The 21,590-nt window shown below is 39.6% G+C and overlaps 2 long non-coding RNA genes across 11 annotated transcripts in view; one reads left to right on the forward strand and one right to left on the reverse strand.

Annotated features, from left to right (window-relative positions):
* Positions 1–12,723, reverse strand: part of LOC144316033 (uncharacterized) — a 106,973-nt gene extending 94,250 nt beyond the window's left edge. For all 10 annotated transcript variants that reach the window (XR_013381800.1, XR_013381803.1, XR_013381806.1 and 7 more), the window contains exons 1-2: positions 12,264–12,723; positions 10,647–10,719 (exon numbers count right to left, since the gene is read on the reverse strand). This is a non-coding gene — a long non-coding RNA (uncharacterized LOC144316033). The remainder of the gene's footprint in view (positions 1–10,646; positions 10,720–12,263) is intronic.
* LOC144316034 (uncharacterized) overlaps positions 11,559–21,590 on the forward strand; it is a 28,060-nt gene continuing 18,028 nt past the window's right edge. Inside the window, exons 1-3 of the long non-coding RNA XR_013381807.1 lie at positions 11,559–11,661; positions 12,698–12,870; positions 17,084–17,218. This is a non-coding gene — a long non-coding RNA (uncharacterized LOC144316034). The remainder of the gene's footprint in view (positions 11,662–12,697; positions 12,871–17,083; positions 17,219–21,590) is intronic.

The raw sequence follows: 21,590 nt of genomic DNA on the forward strand, positions 1-21,590 counted from the left end.
CAGTGGGTGGGGCAGAGGGTGTGCTCCTGGGGTGCAAACAATGGTTTATTTCTCGATACAGGCTGCAGTTACACAGGTGTTTATAGTTCATTAAGATGAATACAGTTGACCTCTAGACAACCTCTCCACAGCTGAAAATTTGAGCATTTACTTTTAACTCCTCAAAAGCTTAACCAGTGATAGTCTACTGTTGACTAGAAGCCGTACCAATAACAGAAATTGCCAACATAATACATATGTTCTATGTTTTATATATTTCAAGTATATTCTTACAATAAGGTAAGCTAGAAAAAAAGAATTATGTTATTAAGAAAACCACAAGAGATAATACATTTATAGGACCATACTGTATTTATCGAAAAAAAATGTGAATGTAAGTAGACCCACACAGTTCAAACACATGTTGTTCAAGAGTTAACTACATTTAGGGGCACCTGGGTGGCTCAGTCGGTTAAGCGTCTGCCTTCAGCTCAGATTATATCCCAGGGTCCTGGGATAGAGCTCTGCGTCAGGCTCCCTGCTCACTGGGGAGTCTGCTTCTCCCTTTCCCTCTGCCTGCTGCTCCCCCTGCTTCTTTTCTCTCTCTCCCTGTTAAATAAATAAATAAATAAATAAATAAATAAATAAATAAATAAATAATCTTTTAAAAAAAGAAGAGGCAGCTGTGTTTTGTTTTCTAATAATTATATCTAAGGGATTTTTGTAGTCAATAACAGTCCCTACCTCCCAGAATGGGGTTAAATAAATTAATACACAAAAAGCTTTTTGAAATATGTTTGGAATATAGAAGCACCAATTACAAATGAGCAAGTAGTGGTGGTATCATAAAATAAGATTTTAGTGGAATCTGTTCAAAGAAATGGTAATCTTGAATAAAGGATTTAGGATGGCATTCTAATTGGATATAAGAATAATAAAGCATCCATTTTAATAACAATTTAAGTCACTTTCTTTTCTTCTGAAATATAGACCAAGTCCAGTGCTGGATGCTGGCTTTACCAAAATAGATAAGACACAACTCCCACCTTGAACCTAAAATCTAGTGAAGAAGAGAATTCGTTTACTCATTTAATCACTTAAACATTTATTGGGTTTGTACTTTGTGCCAGCTTATTAGAGACACAAGTAATTTTTACAAGGAATATATATACCATCCTGGAAAAGCATACAAAAATAAGCATATCAGCATATAAACACTATGCTGAAGATATGTGTACAGGACAAAGGGAGGCAGGAGAACTAGCTATGATTCCCCTGTTATGTAAATGGAGTGCCAGAGACTCTGAATTAATTAATTTTATCTCCATGCCACATTCATACAAGTTAGAGAAATTAAACGGCTAACATGAACGCTTTCCCAACTCCCTTGCAACAAGGATTCTGAATACAAATTAGGTTCTCAATTAGATACATTCATGTGATATGCAAGGCAGGGTTGGCTGGGGCCATCTTTTGCAACTATTGGCCCTTTCTGCTGGCATGTCAGTCAAGGCAGTGGAAGGTTTCCCTGCAGTGGTGTCCCTACACATGTTCCTGTTTCCTGAGTGCTGACAAGTTATGGAGGTAGCATTAGTTTGATGATCTGACTCCTTGCTCCGGGGATTAGATTTAGATGCCCATTCCCCATCTGCATGGTTGTTGGGAAGCAACAGAAGCAACAGCAGTCTCTTATGGCCTGCACTAGGGGTGTCCTCAGAGGTAGCATTCCCTCCAGCTGGACAGTCACACTTTGTTCTGCAATGTCCTTGAAGACTCAGATGGAATCAGCTCCTTCCAACAGTTTTGTTAGGACCTACTTCCCTATATTTAATCTCTTCCTACTTCGAGTGACTTTTCTGCACCGGGTCAGGAATAGTACAAGTGGAAGCATGAGTTTTCATTTACTAAAACTTATTGAAATAATGAAGTTTACACATTTCTGATTATAACTGCTATGAAGATAATATCTATTGTTCTAATTACCATTGTTTCTTAGGAAATGCTATACATAGCAGTTAGCTCCGCAGATGCACGGTCCAGAGGGAAAATAACTTGTGCAACTACATATCTTCCCAAGAATAGGTCTCTGTAATATTTTGTATATAGAAATACATCTGTTAAAAAAAAGAAAGAAAGAAATACATCTGTTATTGCAAAGAGCACTTTTTCCTTTGTTGAAGTTGAGTAGTAACATGTGATAGATGTGTCAAAAATGCTCACGCGATGTATTTTACTTCTTGGAAATGCCTGCATTAAAGGGTAAATTGGCTTAAACAAACAGGTGAAAAAGAGGCTGATACAATTTCATACTTATTTTCAAGGGTGAGCTAGTTACACGGATAAATAGGACACACACACGCACACACATGCGCACACATCTACCACTCTTTGTTTGCTTAAGGAATTCTAAGCATTGCACTGGAAATTTTCCAGGAAGAAATCTGTTTCTTGAATTCTCAAGAGCCGAGAATAAAGGGAATTGCCATATGCTGATTCACTAACACATCTCCTTTAAGAAAATGGTCCCCTGAGCATAATAAGAAACCAACCAGGTAGAATTTATGCCTAAGCCTTCTAATCAGGGAAAAACATACTTCATCAGTTAACAAGGTACTGGTTGCCTTGTGTTCTCCATAGAACCTGCTCAGATGTGGAGGGTTCTTTTCACGTCTATTTTTCCTTTGCCCTCCTGTGTCCTTTGGGCAGGATTCAGGAGAGAAGAATAAAGCACTAGAAAATAAAGCACTTGGCAGGCTCTCAGAGAAGGTTAGCCATGACCAAAACACAAGCCAGCCAGTTGCTTCTCTAGAAGGACAGGAATGGTCTGTGCCAGTACTCAGGTATACTGTACTCATTCGATTCTCACAGAAACCCTGCAGAGTGGGTTGTATTGCTATTCCCAGTTTACGGGTAAAGAAAATCAAGGCTCAGGAAGTGATTGTTGCTCAAAGTCACATAACCCAAAGGTTAGAGCCAAGAATGCAAACCAGGGTTGATTTCCGTTGGAATCCACAATGCTAGCTGTGGGCACAATACACCGCAACATGAGTTTTCATTGGCATTTTATGTGGCCAGATGCATTGCCAGCCCATGCTCAACTTCTCTCTCAGTTCCCAGATACCTCCTAAAAAACTGGAACAGTCTGTGACCATGGACTACTATCGCCAGTAGAATGCATTTTTTTTTTTTTTTTTGGCAGAATGAGGCCAATGACCCAACTTATTTGCTTATTTGTTTCTTTTAGAAATTCAGGTTATGGTAGGGGTGCCTGGGTAGCTCAGTTGGTTAAGCATCTGCCTTTGGCTCAGGTCCTGATCCCAGGGTCCTGGGATCAAGCCCCACTTTGGGCTCCCTGAACAGCAGAGAGTCTGGTTCTCCCTCTCTCCCTTTGCCCCTCCCCCCAGCTTATTCTCTCTCTCTCTCTCTCTCTCTCTGTCTCAAATTAAAAAAAAAAGGAGAGAAATTCATGTTATGGGGACACATGTATATGAGGCCAAATCCCCACATTGCTTCATAGGGTATGTTTTTGTGGCATGTGGCACCTGAGGACCAGGGAATGGTGCACACAACTAGACATTCCTGCAGGATTGTGTCCAATGCCTCAGTTTTAAAACAGAACTCCAATAAAACCCAAAAGTGAAAAATCACAATGCTAATGTAAATTCAGAATCATTAGTAAAGGTTAATCAGTCATGTCAATGAACCCTATGTTATTAAAGTTCACTTCTCTTTGGGTCACAAAACATATCAGCTCCAAAGTGGCAAAATATGATGTGGAGAGAATTTTAATAATTTAGTGAGTTGTATCAAATACCTTAAGAAGAATTAAGAGTTTCCAAGGAGCTGTGATGTTGTCTTTCAAGATGTACACCCCACCTACCTAGCTTCAGGGGAAGGCATTATCAATTCATGTACATATCAAGCCTTTAACTCCTATTAACTCAATATCTACCACGTACCATCACTGTTTCAAAGCTGAGTCACCATGTGGTAGGACAGTCATTTACTGAACTATAGGCAAAATAAAGATTTCATGGAAGTCACTCGAGATCTATTGTGATGCTTTTTAAAACTGAAATATTATGACATGCTTGGGTTTTTACTTAATGCTTGTTTTCAATATCTCCCCAAATTAAATAATAGCAAAGGCAAAGCATGGTGAGCTCTGACCCCATTTGTATTCAAGTGAAATAAGTTTAACTTGTTGTTAGAAGGAGATACCATACTGGGGTCTTCCTTAAGCCCTGATGGTCTGGAGTTATCTGAGCCTAAGATCGGGACCCAGAGAGTTAAGTTCTAATTCTATTCAGTGGTGGAGGTTACAGAACTTGGTAGCCATCAGAGGCCTTATCTGCCACCATGAAAAGAAACAATCTATAATAAGAAAGAACAAAAGAGGGCAGCCCGGGTGGCTCAGCACCTGCCTTCGGCCCAGGGTGTGATCCTGGAGTCCCAGGATCAAGTCCCATGTCGGGCTCCCTGCATGGAGCCTGCTCCTCCCTCTGCCTGTGTCTCTGTGTCTCTCTGTGTCTCCCATGAATAAATAAATAAATAAAATCTTAAAAAAAAAAAAAAGAAAGAAAGAACAAAAGAGACAAGAGCTGGGACAAAGAATGGCATGATATCCCAGCTACTTTCATGCTGCTCATTGGAGTTCTTAAGGCTTAACTGCATCCCTGCTGCCCCTGTAGTTTGGTTAAGATAATAAATACATGTTGTGAGCCAGAATTTGGTCACTTGAAGCCAAGAATGCTGAAAAAGTAAAACAAGATCTACTATTCATTGAGTAATAATTTTGTTTCAGGCAGGGTTGAGTATTTTACACATACCTGTTATCTTACATGATATTAACAAAAAACATTGCAATCTAGGAACTATAACCCCTATTTTGCATATGGAAAATCAAGGCTCAGAAAAGTTAAGAACTCACCCAGTGTCATACACTAGGAACTGTCAAGCTATGCCAGGAAGTGCACCCAAGCCTCTGTAATGCCTGGTCCCTGCTTTTTCTACCTATCTTGTGCCTCACTGTGATGATTATTTTTTTCTTCTGAAAAAATCTGAAACTTCAGTAGCCTCTTTACAGAACTTTTGGGAACTAAATTATGCTATGTGTGTAAAGCCTCCTTGGAAACTGTAAAATGAATATACAAATATTAAATGTTATTACTGCTTCAGATAAAATCTGACCAGGGATTTCACTGCAAATTCAAATAAAAATGGTCTTTTTGAGAGTAACAGTCACACTCTGGGCAAACTTAGAAACATCTTTACTGAAATTGTTTTAGCACTTCCAGATTTGAAATGACTTTTTTATTACCTGCTTTGCCCAACTAGAAGCTGTGTCAGAAGTGAAGAGGTCAGCGTGTTGCTGCTGCTGCCTGGTCCCTAGTGTCTTCCTCACTTCCGTCCTAGGGTTCCTTTTCTGTCTTCCTGTACCCAACATGGATTTACAGCCTTGCTCTGTGATATGCCTGATTCCCAGGGCTCCTGCTACAAGGGCACTTTACACATGATTCTAAATTCCCAGAGTCATTAAGAGAATAGAATCTGGAGTCAGTCGGACCTGTTGTACATTTTACATCATCTCTTATAAGCTGCGGGTCTGGGGCTTGTTACCCAATCCCTCTGTGTTATTGGGAAACAATGCAGATTACAGACATGGGCTAAATGTTTATATGTTGCTGCTGGAGTGCCAGGCTGACTTTGTGATGGCTCCTTTAGCATTTGTACACACCCTTTTTTTTCTGGTGGAGCATCCTGTGTGTTCTTGTCTTTCTCTTGAAATGTCTCTTCCATGCTGTCTCTGCATGCTGTGGTCTGCATGCCGTCTCCTCCATTGACCCTCTTCTTTCTGTGAATCCACCTTTAAATATCTGGCATAAAACTGCACTTTCTTTCCTTTTTGGACATGCTACTGCTGTTTGCTGTAAACCTGTACCCCTCTCCTGCCTCTCTAGAACTCTGTGCAGTGCTTCAGACTTTGGATGAAGCAATCTTCTGAATTCCAGTGTCAGGGTTAGTTACTGTAGATTCATCTCATGATATAAGGGATTATTTAGTTAGTCTTTATCTGCAATGGAATCATGGTGGGGCATTCAATTGTATGGGGTTTGGCATTGAAAGGTATGGTTTCAATGTCCAGGTCAGCCACTAACTAGGTGTGTTGACCCTAGAAAAATTGCTTTGCTGCTGGAATCTACAAATAAAACAGAGATGATGATCCTATTAATTTTTATGAGGATCCAATGAGATAAAATGTGTTAAAAATTCTTCACAAACTAGGAAAACACCACACATAAATGAGATATTATTCTCTTGAAATATACCATTATTTTGGAGAAAAGAACATGATCCTAGGAGGAGCCATTAGAAAGGACATTCCTTCAAGAAACTCAACAAACACATGCCCTTCCTAACAGTGCTTCCCATCACCTACAAATCACAGCAAAGTCATTGTATTTTCTACTTCAAAGAATATGAGAAGCTTTTCCCTAGGCAGAGTACTTTGCCTTTAACCCTTTCCACTTGGGTCCTTTCTCAAGATTGTCAGTCTAAAATCTTTTTTAAAAAATGTTTTATTTATTTATGTATTTATTTATTTATTTGACACACAGAGAGAGAGAGGTGGCGGGGGTGGGAGGGGGCAGTGGCAGGCAGAGGCAGAGGGAAAAGCAGGCTCCAGGCTGAGCAGAGAACCCACTGTAGGACTTGACCCCAGGACCTTGGGATCATGACCTGAGATGAAGGCAGATGCTTAACTGACTGAGCCACCCAGGCGCCCCTAAGATTGTCAGGCTAAAGTCTTACTAAACCATAATATTTGCATCTTTCTCCTTGGGGAACTAGTGTACAGAAAAGTCCATATTAGTTTATGTGCATGTAATTTGGAATTTGTAATAACTACAAGTAATACTTGGTTATAGTTCCCTTTGCTTCATGTATGAGAAACAATGTTTTCTTAAAAAGTTACATAATAAATAATACCTAGTTACAGTTTTAAATATGTAAATGAAGTAACTATTTTTGCATATTTCTCACAGGTAACTTGGAAACATGTCTTTAATAATAATAGCTGATACTATATGAAAAGCAGACTTCTAAGTGCTTTATATGAATTCATTTACCTAAGAATCATTGACATGATTTCAAAACATTCTTATCATTTAATTGCAGGGGAAATTTCTCTAGGCAAGATAAATAAAAAGAAACCCATATCTAGGCACACAGCCAAACTGCTAAAAAGCCAAGATAAAGAAAACATTTTGAAATCACCTAGAGAAACAATTAGAATCACTGCTGAATTCTGATCAGAAGCAATGGTGACAGAAGACAGAGGATGACACCTTCTCAGGCAGAGAAAAATAATTGTCAACCCAGAATTCTATATCCAACAAAGTATTTTTCAAAAATGAAGGTGGTCACTGCTGTGGGAAAGCAAAATGGTGCAGCCATATTGGAAGACAGTTTGGCAATTTCTTATAAAACCAAACACACCATTTATTGAAGAGACTGTCTTTTTTCCAGTGGATAGTCTTTCCTACTTTGTCGAATATTAGTTGATCATAGAGTTGAGAGTCCACATCTGGATTCTCTATTCTGTTCCATTGATCTATGTGTCTGTTTTTGTGCCAGTGCCACACTGTCTTCATGACCACAGGAGGTTTGTAGTACAAACTGAAATCTGGCATTGTGATGCCTCCAGCTCTGGTTTTCTTTTTTAATATTCCCCTGGCTATTTGGGGTCTTTTCTGATTCCACACAGATGTTTTTTTGTTTTTTGTTTTTTGTTTTTTTGGAGTTCAATTTGCCAACATTTAGCATAAATGGTTCTGGGAAAATTAGACATCCACATGCAGAAGAATGAAACTAGACCTTACACCATACACAAAGATGAACTCAAAATGGATGAAAGATCTAAATGTGAGACAAGATTCCATCAAAATCCTAGAGGAGAACACAGGCAACACCCTTTTTGGACCTGGCCACAGCAACTTCTTGCAATATACATCCATGAAAGCAAGAGAAACAAAAGAAAAAAATGAATTATTGGGACTTCATCAAGATAAAAAGCTTCTGCACAGCAAAAGAAACAGTCAACAAAACTAAAAGACAACCTACAGAATGAGACAAGATATTTGCAAATGACCTATCAGAGAAAGGGCTAGTATCCAAGATCTATAAAGAACTTATTAAACTCAACAGCAAAGAAACAAACAATCCAATCATGAAATGGGCAAAAGACATGAACAGAAGTTTCACAGAGGAAGACATAGACATGGCCAACAAGCACATGAGAAAATGCTCCGCATCACTGGCCATCAGGGAAATACAAATCAAAACCACAATGAGATACCACCTCACACCAGTGAGAATGGGGAGAACTAACAAGATAAGAAACAGTAAATGTTTGAGAGAATGTGGAGAAAGGGGAACCCTCTTGCACTGTTGGTGGGAATGTGAACTGGTGCAGCCACTCTGGAAAACTATGTGGAGGTTCCTCAAAGAGTTAAAAATAGACCTGCCCTACGACCCAGCATTTGCACTGCTGGGGATTTACCCCAAAGATACAGATGAATGAAATGCCCGGACACCTGCACCCCAATGTTTATAGCAGCCATGTCCACAATAGCCAAACTGTAGAAGGAGCCTCAGTGTCCATCGAAATATGAATGGATAAAGAAGATGTGGTTTATGTATACAATGGAATATTACTCAGCCATTAGAAACAACGAATACCCACCATTTGCTTCGACATGGATGGAACTGGAGGGTATTATGCTGAATGAAGTAAGTCAATAGGAGAAGGACAAACATCATATGGTCTCATTCATTTGGGGAATTAAAAATTAGTGAAAGGCAATAAAGGGGAAAGGAGAGAAAATGAGTGAAAATATCAGGGAGGGTGACAAAACATGAGAGACACCTAACTCTGGGAAACGAACAAGGGGTAGTGGAAAGGGAGGTGGGAGGGGGGTTGGAGTGACTGAGTGATGGGCATTGAGGGGGGCACTTGGCGGGATGAGCACTGGGTGTTATGCTGTATGTTGGCAAATTGAACTCCAATAAAAAATAAAATAATAAAAAATAAAAAAAATAAAACAATAAAACCAAACACTCTTGCTATGTATCCAGAAGCTTCATTCTTTGGTATTTACCCAAAAGATTAGAGAATTTATGCCTACACAAAAACCTACATACATGTATTTATAGCAACTTTATCTGTAATTATGTCAAATCTTAAAAGCAACTAGTTCTTCAGTAAGTAAATAAAAAAAATCCAGATGTTAGAATATTATTCAATGATAAAAATAAATGAGCTAGGAAGCCACAAAAAGACAACGAGGAATCTTGAATGCATCTTGTCAAGTGAAATAGGCTACTCTGAAGAGGCCATATGCGTATTATTCAGGGTTCTCCAGAAAAACAGAATTGATAGGAGAGATAGATAGATGATGATAGATGATAGATAGATAGATAGATAGATAGATAGATAGATGAAGAGATTTATTAAAAGGAATTAGAGCTCACACAGTTATGGAAGCTCACAAGTTCCAAGATCTGCAGTCAGCAAACTGGAGACCAGGAAAGATGATAATGTAAGTTTCAGTAAGAGCCCAAGTGCAAAGGCAGGAGAAGATCAACGTCCTAGCTCAAAGACAGTGAGACCCTCACTCAACCTTTTGGTTCCATTCAGACCTGCAACAGATTGGATGGAGCCGATCACATTAGGGAGAGCAATCTGCTTGACTGTCTCCTGATGTAAATGCTAATCTCATCCAGAAACAACCTCACACACATACCCAGAATAACATTTAACAAAATATCTGGGCACCCCATGGCCCAGTCAAGTTGACAAATAAAACTAACCACCATATAGTATGATTCCAACTAGATGATATTGTGGAAAAGGCACAACTATATAGAGAGTAAAAAGATCAGGGTAGTCATGCGTATAGGGGGATGAAGAGAAGGATGATTAAGTATAACACAGGATATTTTTAAGGCAGTGAAAATATTCCGTATGATACTATAATGTTGCATACATGTCATTACACAACTGTCAAAATCCACAGGATGCACAACCCACACAGTGAACCTGATGGAAACCACAGACTTTAGCTGACAGCACTTGATCGATATTGGCTCATCAATGTAATGACCCCAGTGAACGACTCTAAGATGTTACTAACAGGAGAATCTGAAGTGAGGGAGGGGGCATTTATGCGAACTCTCTGTACTTTCTGCTCAACTCTTCTGTGAACCTAAAACTCCTCTACAAAATCAAGTCTATTAATTTAAAAACCAAAGGAAGGTAAAATTAAACATTTTAAGATTAAAGAAGGGCCAAAGTTTCTCAGGCTGAATAGAAAGGGCACCAAATCTTTTTTGTAAGGAAGGAAGAGTGCTGGCATTCATAAACATGAGGACAAATGCAAAAGGCTATATTTTCCCTCTTAATTTCTCTTCTCAATCACCTCTGTTGGTCAACATAGTCACCCTGAGGCTAGTGAATGAGAGAAAGATGCAAACTAACTTCTCAAAAATAGTCAGTAATTTATATTGTTTATACTTTAAAAAAAATCTTTCATCCCAATTAAATTGAATTTATGGGAGGATAAACTAGAAAATATGTATGATAAAAGAACAGTTAGATTGTAAAATACCTGCTCTTGACTTGACTTTGGTTGATTCAGCCCAGTGTTTTCTGGCAGCCGTTGGGGGGCCCACTCAGACCCTCTGCAAGACAGAAGCCATAGATAGGATTGCCATCAGCCAAGAGCCTCTAGCTGCAGTGCTTTTGGGATCCACTAGAGCATTCAAGCCTGGGACCTGAGAGCTTGCTTTCCTGGGCAGCTGCACTCAGCCACAGGATAAGGTTGCATGGAACAAGGTGATATAGGGTCTTGTAGGCCACAGAAAGGACTTTAGATTTTACTGTGAATGATATTCACGGCCCAGGTGATCTGACTTATATTTTAACAGGGTCTCTCTGGCTGCTTTGTTGCAAATGGAACGTGCATAGGCATGTCCACCTTCGGGGTCTCGTTTCTGGAAATTTCTTCTGCTGAATGCTCTTCCTTCAGACAGCAGCATCTCCAGTCCCTGTTTTTCTGTGGAATTGATTCCAAAGTTGTTCAGATTTCAAATGAAGGTCCACTCCACCCCCTTTGATTTTTTATTTGGGATATGGCACTTGGGATGATTCTTTACATTATATAAGCTCAGCAATTTATTAAAAATTGTCTATACACACACACACACACACACACACACAACCCTTGCTCTTGGGTGGCCAGTGGGTACTGCTTCAGAACGGGCTGTACTCCTAGAAACAGATACCCTTGGAATTGATTCTTTCCAAATTTAATAATTGAAATAGTCCTAAGTGGTAGAATGTAAGCCATGAATGGTGGGGGCCAAGCAGGAAATTGCAATTGGATACTTAAATATCCAAGCCAAGATGGGGAATGAGACAGTAACTCAGAGGTGTTTACTGGGCTGGACGCAGATTATGACACGGGAGGCTGGAGAGCAGAGAGCCTCAAAATCAACCCCTGCTGTCAGAATTGTAGAATCCAAAATTACAGACTGTACATGACCTGGGGCAAGTCATTTAACCTGTTTCCATTTCTTCATCAGATGATGATACTTGTGCCCCATAGGGCATGGCAAGATTAGGTAAGATGGTTTCGAGGACTTGCATGACTTAGCACAGTGCCATAAACAGTGATGAATGTCCATCTCTTTACGATCTATCACATTTTAAAATGTAAAATAGTTTTCCTCTTATTTTAGACAGCAGTGCTCAGATTTTATACTTTACATTTTTTAATTAATTCATTCATTTGACAGAGAGTGCGAGAGAGAGCATGAGTGGGGTGAGGGGTAGAGGGAGAAGCAGGATCTCCACTGAGCAGGGAGCCCGATGAAGGACTCAATGCCATGAACCCCAGGATCATGACCTGAGCTGATGCCACCCAGGTGCCCCAGATTATATATATATATATATATATATTTTTTTTTTTTTTTAAGTTATTCATGAGAGAGAGAGAGAGAGAGAGAGAGGCTGAGACACAGGCAGAGGGAGAAGCAGGCTCCATGCAGGAAGCCCGATGTGGGACTCGATCCCAGGACTCCAGGATCGGGCCCTAGGCCAAAGGCAGATGCTAAACCGCTGAGCGACCCAAAATTTTATATTTTAAATAAATGCGATTAATTTCTTACACACGAATATTATACATATAATCATATGTTAATTATGATATTGCTAGTGCCTTTACCTAAAAGCGGTCGTCTTCCTTTGTCTAAAAGCAGTGGGTATCTATTAGGCAGGCAGGGCGCGTGGAAATCTGGGTACCTGAGTGGCTTGATTTTAGGAGGTCACAGAAGAGGCTCCTGTGCTCCGCGGGCTGCATTCCCTCCGTCTTCCCTTCTTCTTGATGTGTTAGGCTAGATGCCAAGATGGGATTACACGTGCAGGGATATTATTGAGGAATATGCCTGTGCGGGGGGGGGGGGGGGGGGGGGGGGGGCGACTAGGGAGTCAGGGAAGGCTGGAGAATTTTCTATCTGATCCCAAGTGAAGGAGAGAGGTAGAGAAGGCAGGAGGTGCCCTAGACTGTCGTCCAGCTGTCTAAGGAAGGCTCAACAGAGCCTTGGGGAAACCGTGAAGCCAAAGGCATCCATGACAAGAGCCCCTGCCTCGGGCCTGCAGGTCCTGCTCTAGCTCAGGCTCCAAGCTCAGGCTCCATCCACACGCACTCGGGCATTGTCTGGGAGCAGCCGGTGGGCGTGGCTTCCCCGGTGACGTCAGAGGGGAGCAGCTGCCTGGCCAGCCCACACCTGAGCTGGGGGACCGGCGGGGAAACCAGGAGCAAAACTCTCAAGGTGAGCCTCGAGGAGATCTGCTTGTTAAGGCTGCGGTGCCTCTGTGCACCCGAATTTGTTAGCTCTGTTTATCCTTATTCTAACTAGGAGATTTAATTCCCAAGCTTCAGTGGTATGTAATTCTAATGAAGTGATAGCTTATCTATAGAATCTAACAAAATGTTCCACACTCGAGGAGCTTTTGCTGATTAAGTCTCAGAACCCATTAATTTTTTTCACTATCAGGCACCAAAGGCCTCCTGAGTGTGAGGGCAAAGGAGACACTGTAGATCCTGCCCTCACAACAGATATTGTTATGGAATTTTGTAATGTCTACGATTTCTCTGAAGTGTGATTGACTGGGACCCTCCTCCCCGCCCCCACCCACACCAACCATGATAAATCTCTCTAAAAGTAAGCTTGAAAGATTATAACGTTATACATATTTAAGAATAAAAACTATTCCTACACGTTTAAAGATTTTTCCCCCCCTCACGGAAGCTCTTGGCAGAGGTGAGAATAGACTGACCCTTCTGAGTTTTATCAGCCTCAGGGGCCTCCCCAAGCTTCCTCCTTCTCTGACAGGAATCAGTTTCTCTGGATTTGGATTTCATTTGCTAACAGATTTGATGTGACTTACAATAATATTTACATCCCTCTTGTCAAGTCCTGTGCTGCCTGATTAAAACTCTGGTCACATTTTGATTAATTTTAGCCTTTATTTATTCTATGTACTCTCTCAGTGGAATTAATTATTTCTGGGACCCCAAGTGCCAGGACTGGCAGCACAATTGATGGGCACTACCCAGAGTCATGGTGAAGTAGAGTATTGCTTTCCTGGGGGCCATTCCTCCAGGGATGTATTTGTCAACAAAGATGGAAATTTCTTCACCAGATTTATATACAAGCAATCCCTGGTAGTACAGAATGTAGTGAGTGCCATAAATCTTGGGAAAACTTTATATATATCTCCACCCTGGAGCCTTTAATATCCTTATACCTTCTTGCTCATTGATGGTATCACTCCTAGATGGAAATCTGAGTTAGGCCCTCAGATGCCATAATGTTGGTAGAGTAGGGCACATGGTTACCAAATGTTTGAATCTGGTAACCAAGGTCCAGGAAACCTAATTCCATTTGAAACAAAAAGTGGTTGATTTTTCTTAGATATAGAAATCAAAGTGATCTACACTGAACATTGCAAAACTGAATCTCATTATTGCCAAATTCTAGTTACACTTCCACATGTTGGAGATTTGCTTGGAAGTACAAATGAAATGAAGAACCAGAGAATGATTTTCTTCCTCTGAGCAGATCCTAATATTAGTCATTCTAAGTGGTGAACTTTAATCTTTGACAAATTGCTTATTGCCATGAAGTCTATGAATATATTCACCTTTGGTTGGAACCACAGTGTGGTAAAACCAATTATTTTAAAGGTCATTGCACTGCTCCAACCCTCTGTTATAGATCTTTTAACTTGCTAGACCTTCTGTTTATGTGTGAGAGTTCCCCATCATAAATAATATCTGAACTTGGGGCTTCAATTTTCATTAGAAGTGGGTGGCGTTAAGTCAGAGTAATTCTCCATTAACCATTACTATACTTTGTATTACCCAATGGAAATCGTATGTGATAACTGACAGTTTAATTGAAACTTTGGCCTTTGCTCAGTCGACAGGAATTGGTTTAAGGCTTACCCGTCTGGGCTCAGTTTATGGATGCCTGCCTCCAGATTCTTACAAACAGCTTCAGGACCACTAGGACTGGCTCTGATAAATCCAGTTAGCACTTTCAGAGTCAAGCATAAGAGAAAAATCAAGGAGAAAGAGGGGTCAACAGCATGGAAGCACATCAGAGACAGGGAGAAAGCTCGTCAGAGAGACATTCCCAGAGGGGAAGAGAATGGCTGAGGAAATTTCCAGATGTGTAATATCTGGAATTAAAGTTGTCCCTGTCCTATGCTATGCCCTTTTGGTAACCTTCCCCACTTCCTAGCTGAGACCTCCAAACTTGAAAGAAAGTTCCAGCCAGGACTGCCTTGTGTTGGAGGATCGGGAGAAGTTAAGGGACAGACAATAAAGGGAAGTGCAGTCTTCTCTGCAACACCCTGCCAATACCCTGAAATATCTCCTGGAAGAAACACTTCCCAGGGGGAGTCCTAGGGCAGAAGAACATCTACGGTGGTAGGGCATCCTCTCCTTAGGTGGGACCAGAGATGTTAAACCTGGAAGGGACATTTGGGTCAGTCCAGCCCCTCATATGTATGGGAGGTAGGTCTTGGAGAAAGGGGGCCTCTGGTGACCTAAGCTGAATTGCTGAATTGGATATGGGTTTCAAGCTGTGAAAGATGCTGATGTTGTCTGCCCCATGATTGCAGCTCCCAGAGCTCTGGCTGCTTCTGTCCCATTGCCCAGCACCATATTCTGCCCCCCCGCCCCCTGAGAAGCTGGTCATAGGTTATTTGTTTGTAATCCACCTTTATTCCTTCTCAATACTGTCTTGCCTCTCCCACTCACCTCCTTTAAGGGCTGAAAGAAACTGGCGTTTTGAATTTAAGGACCTATCTGTTCCCTCCAATCCTACTTATCCATGGATACCCCATGTTTCTAGGTGAGGGACAACACATACTTAGTAGGAGATTATTGAAATCTACAATTTGACAAATATAACTTAAAATGATGATGCCAGTTGAGGTGTTATGTGGATCTTAAAGTGACTTTGGAAATGGATCAATGTTCCTGACAAACTGATACCACATAATTCTTTCTTAAAAAAAAAAAAAAAAAGTATAAAACACAGGGCTTGAACTCACAACCTTGAGATCAAGACCTAAGTTGAGATCAAGAGTCAAATACTCAACCAACTGAGCCACCCAGGCACCCTTGATATCATGTAATTCTTATCTTCTTGGGCCAATGAGTAAGAGAGTGGGCCTTAATATCATAGGGTTGTCTCCATAGAGGAAGACCATGAAAGGGAGCTGGTGGCCACTGAAAGAATGAAGAAAAATCAGCTGGTACCAAACCTTGGCTTCTTTTCACAGGGGAAATGAAAAGTGGGAGGGAAGTCCTGGGCCCCTGAACATAAGGAAATATTGCTCCCAAGTGGGCAGAGGTATCTATTAGGGAAGTGGAAACACTGAGCACCCTCCCTGGGCTTCTTGACTTAGTCCAGAGGTATCCCTTCTTTCCTTCCATTTGCACAAATCAGTGAAGGTTCTGCTGGAAAGCAGTTTTGTCCAGTGCTCCTGAGTGGGAACATTATCCAGTTAACAAACTAACCTGATCCATATGATTTTTTTTTCTCTAGGCCAGCTTCGTTACAAAACACCCTTGTTCCCAGGGACTTGAGCTACGCTCATTCTTTATCTCGTTTGTTGTTTTGTAGTCATTTTTAGCTTTTATGAATTCTTACTTTTAAAAATCACGTATGATGATTCCCCATTTTAGAATGCTGGAAAGGATTGAGGCTTTGGAAATCATCTCAGATATTAGCCACTGCCACTAACATTGAGGTACCTTTGGAGAAGTGGTTTGGGGATTTCCTCATGGGTGAATATTGGAGGTCATGAGCCCCCTTTTTAGAATGTTTGTGCAAGTTAAGGGAGATTATGGATATGAAAATTCCAGGTACTCTGTTGGCTCTGAGAAAGTGCTAATTTCCTTCCCCTTCATCGTCGATATTCTAGGATTCACATTGCAGAAAAAATATTTAACCTTGATGTCTACCCAAGAAGCATGTACCAAGCCTGCCACCTATTTTGCAAATCATGTTTGATTGGAACCCTCCCTTTCTCATCCTTTTCGCATGTTGATGGCTCTTTCATGCTACAAAGTTTTGTAGGTTATATGTGTTATATGTGTCTCACAATGCCTGAAATATTTATCATTTGGCACTTTTCAGAAAATGTCTGCAGATCCCTGGGATAGAGCAATTCTAGGGCCAAAAGGAACCTGGTTTAGTAGCTGAGTTATTAACAATATATCCCCCCCATCTACCTGTGCTTTCTTCAACTCGTCCTTAATGTAAGTTCACCTTCCTATATCCATATGTTGAGAAATTTTGCTTTTCTTTTCTCTTCTTTACTCAGGAAAGTTAGAATTATTTTTAGATGGATATTTAAATAGCTGCTTCTTATAAATAAAAATTGTTGAAAGATATTTATAACACAGGTAATATTCAGAATTTATTTCCTCCTCAGAAAGGTGAATTTTAATGAATGAGTTCTCAGACAGGACTTGCAGAAACATCAGTGGAGGTGGATCTCTGGATGTGTATGGCTGCAGATGAAGAAGAGTCTCTGAGGATGGGATATTATAAATTTGTATGAATATTTTCCCTACCACTGTTGAGATTTCATCTCATAGTAAGTTGCTTTTCTACAATTTACTATGAGGAACTGAATGTGAAGGAAAAGAGGTCTTGGGAGCTACCAGTCTTTGCTTTGCCCAAATATTAGTTCCCTTAACCAAAGTCCTCCTATGCCCACTCTATGTAACATAATTTTTAAAAAAGATTTATTGATTTATTTGAGAGAGAGAGCATGAGCACACAGGAGGAAGGGGCAGAGGGAGAGGAAGAGAGAGATTCTCAAGTAGACTCCCAGGTGAGTGCAGAGCCTGACACAGGGGCTTGATCTCACGACCCTGAGATCATGACCTAAGCCAAAATCAAGAGTCGGATGCTTAACTGACTAAGCCACTCAGGTGCCCCTGTCTTCAATTTTTAAGATGTACAAGATGATGATTTAATGTATGTATACATTATGAAATGATGATCACAGTCAAGTTTATTAGCATATCCACCACCTCACACAGTAATTATTTGTGTATGTGTGGCCAGACATTTGAGATCTATAGTATTATTAACTAGAGGCACCACACCTATATTAGATCCTTGGAATTTATTCTTCCTAGACCTCAAAGATTGTACCCTTTGATCAACATATCTCCCTATTTCCCCCATCTTTAGGTCCTGGCAACCAATGTTACACTCTGTGGTTCTAGGAGCTTGATTTTTAAAAAATTGCTGTGAGATCCTACAGTATATGTCTTTCCAAGTCTGCCTTATATCACTTAAACAGAATATCCTCCAGATTCATCTAGGTTATTACAAATGGCAGGATTTTCTTCTCTTTTATGGCTAAAAAATAGAGCATGATGTATAATATATATATATTTGTGTATATACATTATATATATTACATTTTGTCTATACATTTATCCATCAATAAACACAAAGGTTGTACACAGTAAAGGAAACAATCAACAAAATGAAAAATCAATCTATAGAAGAGGGGAAAATATTTGCAAACTATATATCTTGCAAAAGGATAATATCCAAAATATAAAAGGAACTGCTACAACTCAGAAAAAAAATTGATAAAAATTTGGCAAAGGACTTGATAGACATTTCCCCAAAGAAGACCCCTTTCTATCCTGTTTTACCAATTTTTTCCCTCTGTAGTAGAGTATAGCATATAAATATGCTACTCTATATGTAAACTTTAAGAAATTCCTCACTGGGCTCCACATCATGCTCCAGGTACTTCATCACTTCCTTTCTCAATTTCTCCTCAAGACCTCAACGATTGTTGATACTCACTGACTCTGATTCCTTATTACCTATTCTTCCTTTCACAATTTTCTTAAATATTTTTTAAAAGTGAAAGTATTAGGGGTGCTGGTTGGCTCAGTCAGTTGAGAGTCTGACTCTTGATTTTGACTCAGGTCATGGTCTCAGGGTTGTAAGATCAAGCCCTACATCAGGCTCCTGGCTCAGCACATCTACGATTACAATTCTACTTTCTTTTACCATAGATTCCTTCCATCTATTATCAGATTTCATTGTAAGAAATGAAATGTGAACTCTTTGGTGTCTGGCTTCTTCACTCAATCCAGTGTGTCTGAGATTCATCCTCACTGTTGCATGCATCAGTAAAATGTAACTTTCTTATTGTTGAGTATCATTTCACAATTATTTTTATCCTTGCTCCTACTGATGAATATTTGAATTTCTTTCCAGGTTTTTACTGTTGTGAATAAAACTTTTGTGAAAATTTGCATACACATCCTTTTGTGGACATATGTTTTCATTTATCTTGGATACATACATCTAGTAGTGGAATTACCTCATCACAGAATAGGAACACGTTTGATTCTATCAGACACTGTCAAACCATTATCCAAAGTGGTTGTAAAATTTTATACGCCCACCAGAAATGCATACATTACCAGTTAATCTACATTTTAAAAAATAAAATTCAGTGTTGTATAGGTGCATAATGACAAATAATTATCATTTTAATCTGTGTTTCCCTGATTCCTAATGATATTAAGCATTTTTTCTGTGCCTGGGCCATTTGTATGTCTCCTTTTGTGAAGTATCTGTTAAATCTTGCTGATTCTTTAAAAAATTGAGTTTGTCTTATTATTGAATTATATTAATTTTCCAGTGCTGCATTACCAATTACCATAAATTACTTATTTCACAAATTATCATTATTTGTTACTTTTTAAGTGAGTGACTTGAAGAGCATACAGCTATTATTTCACAGTTTCTGTGCATCCAGAGCCTGAGCATGGCTTGGCTGGGTCTCCTGCCAGCATCTCACAAGGCTGCAGTTGAGGTGATGCCGGGGCTGCTTTCTCATCTAGAGCATGGTGTCCTCCTCCAGATTCAGTCAGACTGTTGGCAGGATTCAGTTCTTTGTGGTTGCAGAACTGAGGCTTCTCTGTCTACAGGTCATTCACGTGACAGCTTGTTTCTTCAAAGCCAAGGTCTCTCCTGTTTTGAGTCACTTTTGAAAAGTTCGCCACATAGGATATTCTCCCTGTAGATTAAAGTCAACTGATTATTGGAGGCACCTGGGTGGTTCAGTTGGTTGAGCATCTGACTTTTTGGTTTCAGCTCAGATCATTATCTCAGGGTCCTGGGATCTAGCCCCACCTTGGGCTCCATGCTCAGCAGGGAGTCTGCTAGAGATTCTCTCTCTCTGCCCCTCCCACCACTTGGACATATGCTATCTTTCACACTCTCTCTGTCTCTCTCAAAATAAATAAATCTTTTAAAAAGTTGACTGATTATTGGTTGTAATTACATCTGCAAAATCTTTTACTTTTGCCATGTACCATAACCTAATTACATCAGTAGCATCCATCGTGTTCACAGAGGCTGCCTACACACAAGGGGAGAGGATTATGGTCTGCATGTACACCAGGGGTGAGAACTGTGGGGACCATATTAAAATTATACCAAATAAGAGTTTTTAAAAACATAGATATGAGTCTTTTGTCTGATATAATTATTGAAATTATATTTTCTCAAGCTGTGGTTTCAGTATTTTCTTAGTGATAGCTTTTGATGAGCAAAAGTTTTTTAATTTTAATAAAGAGTAGTTCATCAAAATTATTCCTTTATGGTTAATGATTTTTATCTTTTGTCTAAGAAATATCTGCCTTCCCATGTGCTCTGAATATCATCTCCTGTTTTTTTTAAGAAGCTATATAGTTTTAGTTTTCATTTTTATATTTAGGTCTATAATTCATCTTAGATTCTTTGTGTAGGGTATAGGTGTGTAAAATAGGAGGTAGGGTCTTTTTACGTCCCCCACCCCATATAAATATCCAATCATTCCAGTACAATTTATTAAGAAGATTTTTATATCTCCATAGAATTGCTTTTATGCCTTTGCCAAAACTCAGTCTTGGGACCCTTTATTTTATTCCATTGATCTGTGTGTCAATTCCAATGTCAATGGCACATTGTCTTGATTAGGGAAACATCACTGTAAATCTTGAAATCAGACAGTGTAAATCATCCAACAAAGTTCACCACTTGAAGGATTGTTTTGATAGTATCCCATCCTGCTTCAAGTTTTCTCAGGAGCATCAGGAGGGGTCCATGGAGAGGAGTCTGTACATGATGCAGACTTTTCTTGTGTCTGTGTCTCCCAAGAATTCTATGGTGTTGTGCTAGCCCAGACTTGACCTTAGTCCTTCACTACAAATCTTCTTGTTCACTTGTATGGTGTCCACTGGCTCTTTCTCCTCCTACACAGATGCCAAGCTGGCTCACTTTTTGTTTTCAAGAAGACAGGAGACAATATTCTTTTCTTCTATTTCAGACTACTTTACTTCCCTGAGTTCATAGCTCTGGAGGGCTCGATGAAAATTAAGATCACATAGTAGTTTGTCCAGCTTTTTCTTGTTAGAGTGGGAGCAATGCTCACGTGGTCTGCAGTGATATCTCCTTTTTCATTCCTACATTGATAGTTAATCCTGATATGCATGTTTTCTACTGTGTCTTGATCGGTCCTGTCAGATTTCTCAATTGTGTTAATTTTTTCAAAGAAACAAAGTTCAGTCTTGTTGATTTTCCTTAGTTACTTGTATATTTTCTGTTTCACTGATTTCTACTTGTTATCAGTTCTTCCCTTGTACTTACATTGAGTGAAACATTTCTTTTTAGATTCTTAGCATGGAAGTTTTAGATCACAGAATTTGAATCTTTTTCCTTTCCCAATGTAAACATTTATGGTTATAATTTTCTAAAGACTACTTTAGCTTAAACTCACAAAATTTAATGTTTGGTTTTTATTATCATTCACTTATGGTTTCTAAGTTCTCTTATTTCTTCTCTGTCTCATAAATAGTTTAGAAGTGTGCTCTTATTTCCCAAGTATTTAGAGACTTTCCGTATCTTTTTGTTATTGTTTTCTAATTTAATTCTTTTTTTTT

This window comes from Canis aureus, chromosome 6, assembly GCF_053574225.1.
Source record: "Canis aureus isolate CA01 chromosome 6, VMU_Caureus_v.1.0, whole genome shotgun sequence".
In the NCBI taxonomy this organism is placed as follows: Eukaryota; Metazoa; Chordata; class Mammalia; order Carnivora; family Canidae; genus Canis; species Canis aureus.